The 15,793-nt window shown below is 42.4% G+C and overlaps 9 non-coding genes across 9 annotated transcripts; all 9 read left to right on the top strand.

The window, feature by feature from the left end:
- Positions 1 to 109: 109 nt before the first annotated feature.
- Positions 110 to 316, top strand: LOC126178545 (small nucleolar RNA U3). The gene has a single exon (XR_007536435.1). It is a non-coding gene; the product is annotated as a small nucleolar RNA U3 (small nucleolar RNA).
- A 947-nt stretch (positions 317 to 1,263) lies between these two features.
- Positions 1,264 to 1,382, top strand: LOC126178648 (U5 spliceosomal RNA). Its single transcript, XR_007536533.1, has one exon. It is a non-coding gene; the product is annotated as a U5 spliceosomal RNA (small nuclear RNA).
- Positions 1,383 to 3,808: 2,426 nt separating this feature from the next.
- On the top strand, positions 3,809 to 4,015 carry LOC126178544 (small nucleolar RNA U3). Its single transcript, XR_007536434.1, has one exon. It is a non-coding gene; the product is annotated as a small nucleolar RNA U3 (small nucleolar RNA).
- Positions 4,016 to 4,962: 947 nt separating this feature from the next.
- Positions 4,963 to 5,081, top strand: LOC126178624 (U5 spliceosomal RNA). The gene has a single exon (XR_007536510.1). It is a non-coding gene; the product is annotated as a U5 spliceosomal RNA (small nuclear RNA).
- A 2,443-nt stretch (positions 5,082 to 7,524) lies between these two features.
- On the top strand, positions 7,525 to 7,731 carry LOC126178542 (small nucleolar RNA U3). The gene has a single exon (XR_007536432.1). It is a non-coding gene; the product is annotated as a small nucleolar RNA U3 (small nucleolar RNA).
- Positions 7,732 to 8,678: 947 nt separating this feature from the next.
- LOC126178622 (U5 spliceosomal RNA) lies at positions 8,679 to 8,797 on the top strand. Its single transcript, XR_007536507.1, has one exon. It is a non-coding gene; the product is annotated as a U5 spliceosomal RNA (small nuclear RNA).
- A 2,447-nt stretch (positions 8,798 to 11,244) lies between these two features.
- LOC126178541 (small nucleolar RNA U3) lies at positions 11,245 to 11,451 on the top strand. The gene has a single exon (XR_007536431.1). It is a non-coding gene; the product is annotated as a small nucleolar RNA U3 (small nucleolar RNA).
- A 947-nt stretch (positions 11,452 to 12,398) lies between these two features.
- On the top strand, positions 12,399 to 12,517 carry LOC126178643 (U5 spliceosomal RNA). The gene has a single exon (XR_007536528.1). It is a non-coding gene; the product is annotated as a U5 spliceosomal RNA (small nuclear RNA).
- Positions 12,518 to 14,953: 2,436 nt separating this feature from the next.
- LOC126178540 (small nucleolar RNA U3) lies at positions 14,954 to 15,160 on the top strand. Its single transcript, XR_007536430.1, has one exon. It is a non-coding gene; the product is annotated as a small nucleolar RNA U3 (small nucleolar RNA).
- The last annotated feature ends 633 nt before the right edge of the window (positions 15,161 to 15,793 follow it).

Here is a 15,793-nt window from a genome sequence, read left to right as displayed (position 1 = left end):
AAGAAATTCTTCGATAAGTAAATCGCGAAATGTGAAGAGTGTGTCGTATTCTCGTAGGGCGTGTTGACGGTCTCGTGGCATAAGTAGCGAGCGGTGATAGCTTGCTAGCAAGATCATACTTCACAGGATCATTTCTGTAGTATGTCTTCAACTCTCTCTAGTTCAAAGCTGGAGTAGACGTAACCACGATGATGAGTGGTAGCACTGTCCCTGAGCGTGAGGCTTGCGATCGAGATTCATCGCATCTTGGTTGTAATCGATGATCGTTCACCACATTCTGAGGGATGTGGGAAGGGAATAGCGCTTTCCGAGTGGTGGTTTTATTATATAGAATAGAAGCAAGCATAAGTCATACTTTTGGTATCGGGACCCGCGTCGTTGCAGCAATGTCGCTACAGGTTGTGGAAGGACTTTGATTGCGACATGTCATGAAAGCCTTGTGGGAGTTTCTCGAGTGGCACGGGGACGAGCCATTTGATTTGGCCTGCTCCAAGTGCTAGGCTTGGATGACAACGACGTACTTTTGAGTTACAAGAATGAGTGAGCAACACAAGAAGAGTGCAATTGATGACCATAAACGGCTGACACACAACACAGTCTTGATAATCAGCACTAATGCATGATGTACGGAACATTTAGGAGGAGCGCGTTTGGCTAGCAAACATGAATTGAGTGATTTGCAAGGCACTGTTATCTGCAAGAAGGAATGCATGGAATTCGCAAATGAATAAGACTGGTTCAAATACTATCGACAGAAATTTTATTTCTGTTGTCAACTAGTATTAATTAGTTGTGTGGGAGCAGGGGGATATTTCCCTTGCACCATACATCTACATACAGGTTGCGTCTGATGTGGCCTAGTTTTGCGTTCAAAGAACTATCTAGTTGCCTGTTTTTTCAGTGAACGAGTGTGGTGGGGAGGAGAGAGATTAGTGTTAGATGCAGAGCAGTGCGGGCAGTTAGTTGTGTGTCTGACGGTGGGTCGCCGAGAGGAATTAGGCGTGCTGCCATCTGTCGGCAGGTGAGGTAATGAAGCAGCTTGAATGGTGACAGAAATGATGAAAATAGTTATCTAAAGAGTAATATCGACGACATTTGGCAGACACGTATTTCAGCGCTGACAGTTAGTTTGGGGTGTGTGCTTGCATGGCACTGGAAGTCTGTTGACGGTAGAGAAGTAGACAAGACGGAAAGAATTTTCCGCGTTCTCGCGGAGAAGCAATAGAGAAGCAGCCATAAGTATTGAAGTGAGGGCTTTGATCGGCACTCTGGTTTCCCTTCAAAACGAATAAATCTTTCGCCTTTTACTAAAGATTTCCGTGGAGGGGAACATTAAATGAGTCTATAAGGTATTTTTCGTAGTGCTCGACTATTGCTGAGCCATAATCACAAGTAAAACGTAATGTAATTAGCAAGAGGTAGGTTGTGTTGTGAGAATGAAGGGCGTGGAGTAGCGGATCACGTTGGATCAGGTAGATGCTTTTTTAATTTGAAAATGCAATTGGCCGTTTCGTAGTATAATGAAACAAGTACATTTGCCCTGAAATGGCTTGCAGTGTGTTAGGCGATTGTGTAAAGAGAGAGAGAGAGAGCGCTATTTATTGTCCTGGAAACTCTTGGTGAACCCTTTCCGCATCTCAGTTCTAGATGATTTGAGGGTGTTTACTTGCACTGCAGTTGCACAACAGCATATAAGCCGATATTTGGAAGTGAATGATGAATTGAGAGGCTTTGTAATAAATACTAGTATGTGATTAGTAGATTGTGTTTTGAAACCCAAAATTATTTTTACCGCACAAGTTTGTGATTTGTAGGTATGATGTGAGTGAGATTTGGGCTGTAGATGGTGGTTAGTTGGGCAGGATGAGCATTTCAATTGTTTTCAATAGAGTGGATATTAGTGGCACTGGCTTGTTGCCATAATGTGGCATTGGTTCTTTGTTCATAACAGTGTACTCAGTTTTGTAGAAGATTTAGGTGAGAAAGAGACAGTTGTTGAATATGACATAGATAGCTAGAGATGAATTGAGTAGCAATTTCCTGGTAGTTGTAGTTTGGGTATGATGTGTCTCAGTGAGAGATAAATCTTGAAATGGAAGGGTTGTTCCTAGCTACAGTCTTGGAAACTATGTATCTGCTGTTGACTCCAATGTTTTCAAGATTACTTGTGTACAAAATTGGCCAGACTTTGCAGTTTCTTCTTCAGTAAATCAGTGGAAGGTGGTGCAGATAATGGTATAAATGTTCAGTGCCTCCTGTGAGTTGTTGATGCTGCTTGTCTTTTAAGTAAAATTGATAGGGGCTCTTGATTGACCCAGCCATAGACAGAGCTGGTGCATACTTGGCTTGAGAAGACTTTGGCCAGTAAATGATGAAATACCAACACATTGCTCACAACAAAGCTCCTTTCCCTGCATTCTAGTTTCCCTCGGGTATAGAGTGACATGATATTGGCAGATAATCACTTTGATCAGGCTGTTTGTTTTTTTTTTAATGCTCTTTTACCAGAATCCATTCATAGTGATAACTGTGTTCTCTGGTGGAACACGATGAGAACATTGTGTGAAGTGCACAGAAGTAGCTATTTGAGTGTGTGTGAAAATGTGAGGTAACCACTGTTACTCCTAAATTTCTGTGGAATTAAGTTTTCTGTGTGTGTCTGAAAATCCAAGTGGTTCAAGTTGGTAGTTTATTTGTTGCAAGCGAAAAAAGCTTTTTAGTAAACTGAGGCACTAGCATTAGTTTCCTGTTCACTGTGACAAGGAAGCTAGTATAAAAAGTAGTTTGTGGTTTTGTTTGCAAAGAAGTGCTCATGGGATGTAAGCACTGCTTGAGATTATTCTGAGATGATTTTTTGAGGGGGGGGGGAGATTGCTAAACATCTAGCATTTTAGTAAGGAGCTTGTCGGAGTAGTCGTAAAATTGTTATTTTATGAGAAATTTCTTTATTCATAGCACATGGCCATCATAGTTGAAGCATAAAGATTGGCATGGTATGCGTAGGTCTGTAAAATGTCCTGACAGTGATGTTCACAGAGACTTGTTGTATACTTTGATTCTTCATCTGTTTAACAGTAGACATAAGAAATGTATTAGTGGAGCAAGTAGCTGTGAAATTACTGGCGTATGATTGATAGTATGGACGTGGCGCTGAGTGTAAGTGTTTGTTTAGCTGTGGGTGTTTTCATAATTGCCATGTGAGGAAAAGCAATACTCGTGATAGGCGAAAAGAGATACAGAGAGAAACACATTTATTGCGAGTATTATATATCAGCAGCTCTTGGGCGGGTATCAAGCTAGACGCAAAGTGAAACGAAAGAGGAAGTATGCATGAAAGTGGCGATATATCGACAAGAGTTTGCACTGTTAGGGTGAGGTGAATAAACTAGTGCGGTGCGAAAATTTTCGAAGAGAGAGACGGCTTTAAAGAAAGCACAAGAGTCGTATGAACGCCGTCTTGTGTGTTTGTCTTTCAGTGGCTATTTGGCATGTCTGCTTGCGCCATAGGATGCTACTGTATGTGCCCCAGGCCCCCATCTAGCGGCCGGAGGTGCAAGCGGTGTTTACATACAGTCTCGCGTGAGGCAATGGTCTCTCATTTCGGAAGACAAGAAGCACTGGTAGCGCACAAAATAGCTGAGTGAGATCATGGCGGCCAAGTAAGAGTAGAAGTAGGTTCTTTGCAGAATGTCCGAGCTTAAGAAATTCTTCGATAAGTAAATCGCGAAATGTGAAGAGTGTGTCGTATTCTCGTAGGGCGTGTTGACGGTCTCGTGGCATAAGTAGCGAGCGGTGATAGCTTGCTAGCAAGATCATACTTCACAGGATCATTTCTGTAGTATGTCTTCAACTCTCTCTAGTTCAAAGCTGGAGTAGACGTAACCACGATGATGAGTGGTAGCACTGTCCCTGAGCGTGAGGCTTGCGATCGAGATTCATCGCATCTTGGTTGTAATCGATGATCGTTCACCACATTCTGAGGGATGTGGGAAGGGAATAGCGCTTTCCGAGTGGTGGTTTTATTATATAGAATAGAAGCAAGCATAAGTCATACTTTTGGTATCGGGACCCGCGTCGTTGCAGCAATGTCGCTACAGGTTGTGGAAGGACTTTGATTGCGACATGTCATGAAAGCCTTGTGGGAGTTTCTCGAGTGGCACGGGGACGAGCCATTTGATTTGGCCTGCTCCAAGTGCTAGGCTTGGATGACAACGACGTACTTTTGAGTTACAAGAATGAGTGAGCAACACAAGAAGAGTGCAATTGATGACCATAAACGGCTGACACACAACACAGTCTTGATAATCAGCACTAATGCATGATGTACGGAACATTTAGGAGGAGCGCGTTTGGCTAGCAAACATGAATTGAGTGATTTGCAAGGCACTGTTATCTGCAAGAAGGAATGCATGGAATTCGCAAATGAATAAGACTGGTTCAAATACTATCGACAGAAATTTTATTTCTGTTGTCAACTAGTATTAATTAGTTGTGTGGGAGCAGGGGGATATTTCCCTTGCACCATACATCTACATACAGGTTGCGTCTGATGTGGCCTAGTTTTGCGTTCAAAGAACTATCTAGTTGCCTGTTTTTTCAGTGAACGAGTGTGGTGGGGAGGAGAGAGATTAGTGTTAGATGCAGAGCAGTGCGGGCAGTTAGTTGTGTGTCTGACGGTGGGTCGCCGAGAGGAATTAGGCGTGCTGCCATCTGTCGGCAGGTGAGGTAATGAAGCAGCTTGAATGGTGACAGAAATGATGAAAATAGTTATCTAAAGAGTAATATCGACGACATTTGGCAGACACGTATTTCAGCGCTGACAGTTAGTTTGGGGTGTGTGCTTGCATGGCACTGGAAGTCTGTTGACGGTAGAGAAGTAGACAAGACGGAAAGAATTTTCCGCGTTCTCGCGGAGAAGCAATAGAGAAGCAGCCATAAGTATTGAAGTGAGGGCTTTGATCGGCACTCTGGTTTCCCTTCAAAACGAATAAATCTTTCGCCTTTTACTAAAGATTTCCGTGGAGGGGAACATTAAATGAGTCTATAAGGTATTTTTCGTAGTGCTCGGCTATTGCTGAGCCATAATCACAAGTAAAACGTAATGTAATTAGCAAGAGGTAGGTTGTGTTGTGAGAATGAAGGGCGTGGAGTAGCGGATCACGTTGGATCAGGTAGATGCTTTTTTAATTTGAAAATGCAATTGGCCGTTTCGTAGTATAATGAAACAAGTACATTTGCCCTGAAATGGCTTGCAGTGTGTTAGGCGATTGTGTAAAGAGAGAGAGAGAGAGAGAGAGAGAGAGCGCTATTTATTGTCCTGGAAACTCTTGGTGAACCCTTTCCGCATCTCAGTTCTAGATGATTTGAGGGTGTTTACTTGCACTGCAGTTGCACAACAGCATATAAGCCGATATTTGGAAGTGAATGATGAATTGAGAGGCTTTGTAATAAATACTAGTATGTGATTAGTAGATTGTGTTTTGAAACCCAAAATTATTTTTACTGCACAAGTTTGTGATTTGTAGGTATGATGTGAGTGAGATTTGGGCTGTAGATGGTGGTTAGTTGGGCAGGATGAGCATTTCAATTGTTTTCAATAGAGTGGATATTAGTGGCACTGGCTTGTTGCCATAATGTGGCATTGGTTCTTTGTTCATAACAGTGTACTCAGTTTTGTAGAAGATTTAGGTGAGAAAGAGACAGTTGTTGAATATGACATAGATAGCTAGAGATGAATTGAGTAGCAATTTCCTGGTAGTTGTAGTTTGGGTATGATGTGTCTCAGTGAGAGATAAATCTTGAAATGGAAGGGTTGTTCCTAGCTACAGTCTTGGAAACTATGTATCTGCTGTTGACTCCAATGTTTTCAAGATTACTTGTGTACAAAATTGGCCAGACTTTGCAGTTTCTTCTTCAGTAAATCAGTGGAAGGTGGTGCAGATAATGGTATAAATGTTCAGTGCCTCCTGTGAGTTGTTGATGCTGCTTGTCTTTTAAGTAAAATTGATAGGGGCTCTTGATTGACCCAGCCATAGACAGAGCTGGTGCATACTTGGCTTGAGAAGACTTTGGCCAGTAAATGATGAAATACCAACACATTGCTCACAACAAAGCTCCTTTCCCTGCATTCTAGTTTCCCTCGGGTATAGAGTGACATGATATTGGCAGATAATCACTTTGATCAGGCTGTTTTTTTTTTTTTTTTAATGCTCTTTTACCAGAATCCATTCATAGTGATAACTGTGTTCTCTGGTGGAACACGATGAGAACATTGTGTGAAGTGCACAGAAGTAGCTATTTGAGTGTGTGTGAAAATGTGAGGTAACCACTGTTACTCCTAAATTTCTGTGGAATTAAGTTTTCTGTGTGTGTCTGAAAATCCAAGTGGTTCAAGTTGGTAGTGTATTTGTTGCAAGCGAAAAAAGCTTTTTAGTAAACTGAGGCACTAGCATTAGTTTCCTGTTCACTGTGACAAGGAAGCTAGTATAAAAAGTAGTTTGTGGTTTTGTTTGCAAAGAAGTGCTCATGGGATGTAAGCACTGCTTGAGATTATTCTGAGATGATTTTTTGAGGGGGGGGGGGGGAGATTGCTAAACATCTAGCATTTTAGTAAGGAGCTTGTCGGAGTAGTCGTAAAATTGTTATTTTATGAGAAATTTCTTTATTCATAGCACATGGCCATCATAGTTGAAGCATAAAGATTGGCATGGTATGCGTAGGTCTGTAAAATGTCCTGACAGTGATGTTCACAGAGACTTGTTGTATACTTTGATTCTTCATCTGTTTAACAGTAGACATAAGAAATGTATTAGTGGAGCAAGTAGCTGTGAAATTACTGGCGTATGATTGATAGTATGGACGTGGCGCTGAGTGTAAGTGTTTGTTTAGCTGTGGGTGTTTTCATAATTGCCATGTGAGGAAAAGCAATACTCGTGATAGGCGAAAAGAGATACAGAGAGAAACACATTTATTGCGAGTATTATATATCAGCAGCTCTTGGGCGGGTATCAAGCTAGACGCAAAGTGAAACGAAAGAGGAAGTATGCATGAAAGTGGCGATATATCGACAAGAGTTTGCACTGTTAGGGTGAGGTGAATAAACTAGTGCGGTGCGAAAATTTTCGAAGAGAGAGGCGGCTTTAAAGAAAGCACAAGAGTCGTATGAACGCCGTCTTGTGTGTTTGTCTTTCAGTGGCTATTTGGCATGTCTGCTTGCGCCATAGGATGCTACTGTATGTGCCCCAGGCCCCCATCTAGCGGCCGGAGGTGCAAGCGGTGTTTACATACAGTCTCGCGTGAGGCAATGGTCTCTCATTTCGGAAGACAAGAAGCACTGGTAGCGCACAAAATAGCTGAGTGAGATCATGGCGGCCAAGTAAGAGTAGAAGTAGGTTCTTTGCAGAATGTCCGAGCTTAAGAAATTCTTCGATAAGTAAATCGCGAAATGTGAAGAGTGTGTCGTATTCTCGTAGGGCGTGTTGACGGTCTCGTGGCATAAGTAGCGAGCGGTGATAGCTTGCTAGCAAGATCATACTTCACAGGATCATTTCTGTAGTATGTCTTCAACTCTCTCTAGTTCAAAGCTGGAGTAGACGTAACCACGATGATGAGTGGTAGCACTGTCCCTGAGCGTGAGGCTTGCGATCGAGATTCATCGCATCTTGGTTGTAATCGATGATCGTTCACCACATTCTGAGGGATGTGGGAAGGGAATAGCGCTTTCCGAGTGGTGGTTTTATTATATAGAATAGAAGCAAGCATAAGTCATACTTTTGGTATCGGGACCCGCGTCGTTGCAGCAATGTCGCTACAGGTTGTGGAAGGACTTTGATTGCGACATGTCATGAAAGCCTCGTGGGAGTTTCTCGAGTGGCACGGGGACGAGCCATTTGATTTGGCCTGCTCCAAGTGCTAGGCTTGGATGACAACGACGTACTTTTGAGTTACAAGAATGAGTGAGCAACACAAGAAGAGTGCAATTGATGACCATAAACGGCTGACACACAACACAGTCTTGATAATCAGCACTAATGCATGATGTACGGAACATTTAGGAGGAGCGCGTTTGGCTAGCAAACATGAATTGAGTGATTTGCAAGGCACTGTTATCTGCAAGAAGGAATGCATGGAATTCGCAAATGAATAAGACTGGTTCAAATACTATCGACAGAAATTTTATTTCTGTTGTCAACTAGTATTAATTAGTTGTGTGGGAGCAGGGGGATATTTCCCTTGCACCATACATCTACATACAGGTTGCGTCTGATGTGGCCTAGTTTTGCGTTCAAAGAACTATCTAGTTGCCTGTTTTTTCAGTGAACGAGTGTGGTGGGGAGGAGAGAGATTAGTGTTAGATGCAGAGCAGTGCGGGCAGTTAGTTGTGTGTCTGACGGTGGGTCGCCGAGAGGAATTAGGCGTGCTGCCATCTGTCGGCAGGTGAGGTAATGAAGCAGCTTGAATGGTGACAGAAATGATGAAAATAGTTATCTAAAGAGTAATATCGACGACATTTGGCAGACACGTATTTCAGCGCTGACAGTTAGTTTGGGGTGTGTGCTTGCATGGCACTGGAAGTCTGTTGACGGTAGAGAAGTAGACAAGACGGAAAGAATTTTCCGCGTTCTCGCGGAGAAGCAATAGAGAAGCAGCCATAAGTATTGAAGTGAGGGCTTTGATCGGCACTCTGGTTTCCCTTCAAAACGAATAAATCTTTCGCCTTTTACTAAAGATTTCCGTGGAGGGGAACATTAAATGAGTCTATAAGGTATTTTTCGTAGTGCTCGGCTATTGCTGAGCCATAATCACAAGTAAAACGTAATGTAATTAGCAAGAGGTAGGTTGTGTTGTGAGAATGAAGGGCGTGGAGTAGCGGATCACGTTGGATCAGGTAGATGCTTTTTTAATTTGAAAATGCAATTGGCCGTTTCGTAGTATAATGAAACAAGTACATTTGCCCTGAAATGGCTTGCAGTGTGTTAGGCGATTGTGTAAAGAGAGAGAGAGAGAGAGAGAGAGAGAGAGAGAGCGCTATTTATTGTCCTGGAAACTCTTGGTGAACCCTTTCCGCATCTCAGTTCTAGATGATTTGAGGGTGTTTACTTGCACTGCAGTTGCACAACAGCATATAAGCCGATATTTGGAAGTGAATGATGAATTGAGAGGCTTTGTAATAAATACTAGTATGTGATTAGTAGATTGTGTTTTGAAACCCAAAATTATTTTTACTGCACAAGTTTGTGATTTGTAGGTATGATGTGAGTGAGATTTGGGCTGTAGATGGTGGTTAGTTGGGCAGGATGAGCATTTCAATTGTTTTCAATAGAGTGGATATTAGTGGCACTGGCTTGTTGCCATAATGTGGCATTGGTTCTTTGTTCATAACAGTGTACTCAGTTTTGTAGAAGATTTAGGTGAGAAAGAGACAGTTGTTGAATATGACATAGATAGCTAGAGATGAATTGAGTAGCAATTTCCTGGTAGTTGTAGTTTGGGTATGATGTGTCTCAGTGAGAGATAAATCTTGAAATGGAAGGGTTGTTCCTAGCTACAGTCTTGGAAACTATGTATCTGCTGTTGACTCCAATGTTTTCAAGATTACTTGTGTACAAAATTGGCCAGACTTTGCAGTTTTTTCTTCAGTAAATCAGTGGGAGGTGGTGCAGATAATGGTATAAATGTTCAGTGCCTCCTGTGAGTTGTTGATGCTGCTTGTCTTTTAAGTAAAATTGATAGGGGCTCTTGATTGACCCAGCCATAGACAGAGCTGGTGCATACTTGGCTTGAGAAGACTTTGGCCAGTAAATGATGAAATACCAACACATTGCTCACAACAAAGCTCCTTTCCCTGCATTCTAGTTTCCCTCGGGTATAGAGTGACATGATATTGGCAGATAATCACTTTGATCAGGCTGTTTTTTTTTTTTTTTTAATGCTCTTTTACCAGAATCCATTCATAGTGATAACTGTGTTCTCTGGTGGAACACGATGAGAACATTGTGTGAAGTGCACAGAAGTAGCTATTTGAGTGTGTGTGAAAATGTGAGGTAACCACTGTTACTCCTAAATTTCTGTGGAATTAAGTTTTCTGTGTGTGTCTGAAAATCCAAGTGGTTCAAGTTGGTAGTGTATTTGTTGCAAGCGAAAAAAGCTTTTTAGTAAACTGAGGCACTAGCATTAGTTTCCTGTTCACTGTGACAAGGAAGCTAGTATAAAAAGTAGTTTGTGGTTTTGTTTGCAAAGAAGTGCTCATGGGATGTAAGCACTGCTTGAGATTATTCTGAGATGATTTTTTGAGGGGGGGGGGGAGATTGCTAAACATCTAGCATTTTAGTAAGGAGCTTGTCGGAGTAGTCGTAAAATTGTTATTTTATGAGAAATTTCTTTATTCATAGCACATGGCCATCATAGTTGAAGCATAAAGATTGGCATGGTATGCGTAGGTCTGTAAAATGTCCTGACAGTGATGTTCACAGAGACTTGTTGTATACTTTGATTCTTCATCTGTTTAACAGTAGACATAAGAAATGTATTAGTGGAGCAAGTAGCTGTGAAATTACTGGCGTATGATTGATAGTATGGACGTGGCGCTGAGTGTAAGTGTTTGTTTAGCTGTGGGTGTTTTCATAATTGCCATGTGAGGAAAAGCAATACTCGTGATAGGCGAAAAGAGATACAGAGAGAAACACATTTATTGCGAGTATTATATATCAGCAGCTCTTGGGCGGGTATCAAGCTAGACGCAAAGTGAAACGAAAGAGGAAGTATGCATGAAAGTGGCGATATATCGACAAGAGTTTGCACTGTTAGGGTGAGGTGAATAAACTAGTGCGGTGCGAAAATTTTCGAAGAGAGAGGCGGCTTTAAAGAAAGCACAAGAGTCGTATGAACGCCGTCTTGTGTGTTTGTCTTTCAGTGGCTATTTGGCATGTCTGCTTGCGCCATAGGATGCTACTGTATGTGCCCCAGGCCCCCATCTAGCGGCCGGAGGTGCAAGCGGTGTTTACATACAGTCTCGCGTGAGGCAATGGTCTCTCATTTCGGAAGACAAGAAGCACTGGTAGCGCACAAAATAGCTGAGTGAGATCATGGCGGCCAAGTAAGAGTAGAAGTAGGTTCTTTGCAGAATGTCCGAGCTTAAGAAATTCTTCGATAAGTAAATCGCGAAATGTGAAGAGTGTGTCGTATTCTCGTAGGGCGTGTTGACGGTCTCGTGGCATAAGTAGCGAGCGGTGATAGCTTGCTAGCAAGATCATACTTCACAGGATCATTTCTGTAGTATGTCTTCAACTCTCTCTAGTTCAAAGCTGGAGTAGACGTAACCACGATGATGAGTGGTAGCACTGTCCCTGAGCGTGAGGCTTGCGATCGAGATTCATCGCATCTTGGTTGTAATCGATGATCGTTCACCACATTCTGAGGGATGTGGGAAGGGAATAGCGCTTTCCGAGTGGTGGTTTTATTATATAGAATAGAAGCAAGCATAAGTCATACTTTTGGTATCGGGACCCGCGTCGTTGCAGCAATGTCGCTACAGGTTGTGGAAGGACTTTGATTGCGACATGTCATGAAAGCCTTGTGGGAGTTTCTCGAGTGGCACGGGGACGAGCCATTTGATTTGGCCTGCTCCAAGTGCTAGGCTTGGATGACAACGACGTACTTTTGAGTTACAAGAATGAGTGAGCAACACAAGAAGAGTGCAATTGATGACCATAAACGGCTGACACACAACACAGTCTTGATAATCAGCACTAATGCATGATGTACGGAACATTTAGGAGGAGCGCGTTTGGCTAGCAAACATGAATTGAGTGATTTGCAAGGCACTGTTATCTGCAAGAAGGAATGCATGGAATTCGCAAATGAATAAGACTGGTTCAAATACTATCGACAGAAATTTTATTTCTGTTGTCAACTAGTATTAATTAGTTGTGTGGGAGCAGGGGGATATTTCCCTTGCACCATACATCTACATACAGGTTGCGTCTGATGTGGCCTAGTTTTGCGTTCAAAGAACTATCTAGTTGCCTGTTTTTTCAGTGAACGAGTGTGGTGGGGAGGAGAGAGATTAGTGTTAGATGCAGAGCAGTGCGGGCAGTTAGTTGTGTGTCTGACGGTGGGTCGCCGAGAGGAATTAGGCGTGCTGCCATCTGTCGGCAGGTGAGGTAATGAAGCAGCTTGAATGGTGACAGAAATGATGAAAATAGTTATCTAAAGAGTAATATCGACGACATTTGGCAGACACGTATTTCAGCGCTGACAGTTAGTTTGGGGTGTGTGCTTGCATGACACTGGAAGTCTGTTGACGGTAGAGAAGTAGACAAGACGGAAAGAATTTTCCGCGTTCTCGCGGAGAAGCAATAGAGAAGCAGCCATAAGTATTGAAGTGAGGGCTTTGATCGGCGCTCTGGTTTCCCTTCAAAACGAATAAATCTTTCGCCTTTTACTAAAGATTTCCGTGGAGGGGAACATTAAATGAGTCTATAAGGTATTTTTCGTAGTGCTCGGCTATTGCTGAGCCATAATCACAAGTAAAACGTAATGTAATTAGCAAGAGGTAGGTTGTGTTGTGAGAATGAAGGGCGTGGAGTAGCGGATCACGTTGGATCAGGTAGATGCTTTTTTAATTTGAAAATGCAATTGGCCGTTTCGTAGTATAATGAAACAAGTACATTTGCCCTGAAATGGCTTGCAGTGTGTTAGGCGATTGTGTAAAGAGAGAGAGAGAGCGCGCTATTTATTGTCCTGGAAACTCTTGGTGAACCCTTTCCGCATCTCAGTTCTAGATGATTTGAGGGTGTTTACTTGCACTGCAGTTGCACAACAGCATATAAGCCGATATTTGGAAGTGAATGATGAATTGAGAGGCTTTGTAATAAATACTAGTATGTGATTAGTAGATTGTGTTTTGAAACCCAAAATTATTTTTACCGCACAAGTTTGTGATTTGTAGGTATGATGTGAGTGAGATTTGGGCTGTAGATGGTGGTTAGTTGGGCAGGATGAGCATTTCAATTGTTTTCAATAGAGTGGATATTAGTGGCACTGGCTTGTTGCCATAATGTGGCATTGGTTCTTTGTTCATAACAGTGTACTCAGTTTTGTAGAAGATTTAGGTGAGAAAGAGACAGTTGTTGAATATGACATAGATAGCTAGAGATGAATTGAGTAGCAATTTCCTGGTAGTTGTAGTTTGGGTATGATGTGTCTCAGTGAGAGATAAATCTTGAAATGGAAGGGTTGTTCCTAGCTACAGTCTTGGAAACTATGTATCTGCTGTTGACTCCAATGTTTTCAAGATTACTTGTGTACAAAATTGGCCAGACTTTGCAGTTTCTTCTTCAGTAAATCAGTGGAAGGTGGTGCAGATAATGGTATAAATGTTCAGTGCCTCCTGTGAGTTGTTGATGCTGCTTGTCTTTTAAGTAAAATTGATAGGGGCTCTTGATTGACCCAGCCATAGACAGAGCTGGTGCATACTTGGCTTGAGAAGACTTTGGCCAGTAAATGATGAAATACCAACACATTGCTCACAACAAAGCTCCTTTCCCTGCATTCTAGTTTCCCTCGGGTATAGAGTGACATGATATTGGCAGATAATCACTTTGATCAGGCTGTTTTTTTTTTTTTTTTTTTTAATGCTCTTTTACCAGAATCCATTCATAGTGATAACTGTGTTCTCTGGTGGAACACGATGAGAACATTGTGTGAAGTGCACAGAAGTAGCTATTTGAGTGTGTGTGAAAATGTGAGGTAACCACTGTTACTCCTAAATTTCTGTGGAATTAAGTTTTCTGTGTGTGTCTGAAAATCCAAGTGGTTCAAGTTGGTAGTGTATTTGTTGCAAGCGAAAAAAGCTTTTTAGTAAACTGAGGCACTAGCATTAGTTTCCTGTTCACTGTGACAAGGAAGCTAGTATAAAAAGTAGTTTGTGGTTTTGTTTGCAAAGAAGTGCTCATGGGATGTAAGCACTGCTTGAGATTATTCTGAGATGATTTTTTGAGGGGGGGGGGGGGGAGATTGCTAAACATCTAGCATTTTAGTAAGGAGCTTGTCGGAGTAGTCGTAAAATTGTTATTTTATGAGAAATTTCTTTATTCATAGCACATGGCCATCATAGTTGAAGCATAAAGATTGGCATGGTATGCGTAGGTCTGTAAAATGTCCTGACAGTGATGTTCACAGAGACTTGTTGTATACTTTGATTCTTCATCTGTTTAACAGTAGACATAAGAAATGTATTAGTGGAGCAAGTAGCTGTGAAATTACTGGCGTATGATTGATAGTATGGACGTGGCGCTGAGTGTAAGTGTTTGTTTAGCTGTGGGTGTTTTCATAATTGCCATGTGAGGAAAAGCAATACTCGTGATAGGCGAAAAGAGATACAGAGAGAAACACATTTATTGCGAGTATTATATATCAGCAGCTCTTGGGCGGGTATCAAGCTAGACGCAAAGTGAAACGAAAGAGGAAGTATGCATGAAAGTGGCGATATATCGACAAGAGTTTGCACTGTTAGGGTGAGGTGAATAAACTAGTGCGGTGCGAAAATTTTCGAAGAGAGAGGCGGCTTTAAAGAAAGCACAAGAGTCGTATGAACGCCGTCTTGTGTGTTTGTCTTTCAGTGGCTATTTGGCATGTCTGCTTGCGCCATAGGATGCTACTGTATGTGCCCCAGGCCCCCATCTAGCGGCCGGAGGTGCAAGCGGTGTTTACATACAGTCTCGCGTGAGGCAATGGTCTCTCATTTCGGAAGACAAGAAGCACTGGTAGCGCACAAAATAGCTGAGTGAGATCATGGCGGCCAAGTAAGAGTAGAAGTAGGTTCTTTGCAGAATGTCCGAGCTTAAGAAATTCTTCGATAAGTAAATCGCGAAATGTGAAGAGTGTGTCGTATTCTCGTAGGGCGTGTTGACGGTCTCGTGGCATAAGTAGCGAGCGGTGATAGCTTGCTAGCAAGATCATACTTCACAGGATCATTTCTGTAGTATGTCTTCAACTCTCTCTAGTTCAAAGCTGGAGTAGACGTAACCACGATGATGAGTGGTAGCACTGTCCCTGAGCGTGAGGCTTGCGATCGAGATTCATCGCATCTTGGTTGTAATCGATGATCGTTCACCACATTCTGAGGGATGTGGGAAGGGAATAGCGCTTTCCGAGTGGTGGTTTTATTATATAGAATAGAAGCAAGCATAAGTCATACTTTTGGTATCGGGACCCGCGTCGTTGCAGCAATGTCGCTACAGGTTGTGGAAGGACTTTGATTGCGACATGTCATGAAAGCCTCGTGGGAGTTTCTCGAGTGGCACGGGGACGAGCCATTTGATTTGGCCTGCTCCAAGTGCTAGGCTTGGATGACAACGACGTACTTTTGAGTTACAAGAATGAGTGAGCAACACAAGAAGAGTGCAATTGATGACCATAAACGGCTGACACACAACACAGTCTTGATAATCAGCACTAATGCATGATGTACGGAACATTTAGGAGGAGCGCGTTTGGCTAGCAAACATGAATTGAGTGATTTGCAAGGCACTGTTATCTGCAAGAAGGAATGCATGGAATTCGCAAATGAATAAGACTGGTTCAAATACTATCGACAGAAATTTTATTTCTGTTGTCAACTAGTATTAATTAGTTGTGTGGGAGCAGGGGGATATTTCCCTTGCACCATACATCTACATACAGGTTGCGTCTGATGTGGCCTAGTTTTGCGTTCAAAGAACTATCTAGTTGCCTGTTTTTTCAGTGAACGAGTGTGGTGGGGAGGAGAGAGATTAGTGTTAGATGCAGAGCA

Source organism: Schistocerca cancellata, chromosome 3, assembly GCF_023864275.1.
Source record: "Schistocerca cancellata isolate TAMUIC-IGC-003103 chromosome 3, iqSchCanc2.1, whole genome shotgun sequence".
NCBI lineage: Eukaryota > Metazoa > Arthropoda > Insecta > Orthoptera > Acrididae > Schistocerca > Schistocerca cancellata.
The sequence above is the reverse complement of the archived record's forward strand: the minus strand, read 5'-3'. Positions and strand labels throughout refer to the sequence as shown.